Consider the following 729-nt stretch of genomic DNA (forward strand, 5'->3'; position numbering starts at 1 on the left):
GCTCGGAGAGCTAACCTCCCCGGACTTCCCATTACCTCTCCATGACACTTCACTAATGCTCACACAATGGCCAACTGAGCAGTTTAAGTAAAGATATTTTAACCTGAACTAAACATTGTCTCCAGACAATAGGATGCAAGGCAACATCTGGTACCACACATAAACAATGCCGTGCGACAGCATATGCTCGACGTCTGGAAGTTTATGTCGACACTAAGCAGTCGAGGATGCTGCCGCTGCTCGGCATGAAATCTTAATAAATGGCTGTTTGCTCCACTTCCGAGGTGAGCATCTAGCATCCTTCTTCCCGCGGCATCCTCTTCAGCTTGAGGTTGTCCGGCAAGACATCTTCGGACCCCATCCGCGCCTGCTCCCTCCCGCCCTCGGAGCAAACCACCAGTGAGAAATGCCACGGGGATCAGATAATGCGTCTTACCACCTTCTCAATTATTCACAGATAAACATTTTCAAGACGTTTTGACATCTGTCTTAGGGCCTGCTATTAATTTAGTAATCACTGTGGTTAAAAATGTATGGGGACCGCACCTCACAAAACCTCCGATTTCACTTACGAGGACAACTTCAGTAACAGGTCGCCCTAAGCAGCTCATCAGGTCACAAGAGAACCCCGAGATGGGGGGATCACACGCTCTTCGCCCTGCACCCCCCGGAGTGCTGCCCCGGGGGGGCTGCGCCGGGCCCCGCGCACAGCCCCCAACCAGTGCCGGG

Source organism: Egretta garzetta, unplaced genomic scaffold (genome assembly GCF_000687185.1).
Source record: "Egretta garzetta isolate BGI_Z169 unplaced genomic scaffold, ASM68718v1 scaffold123, whole genome shotgun sequence".
In the NCBI taxonomy this organism is placed as follows: domain Eukaryota; kingdom Metazoa; phylum Chordata; class Aves; order Pelecaniformes; family Ardeidae; genus Egretta; species Egretta garzetta.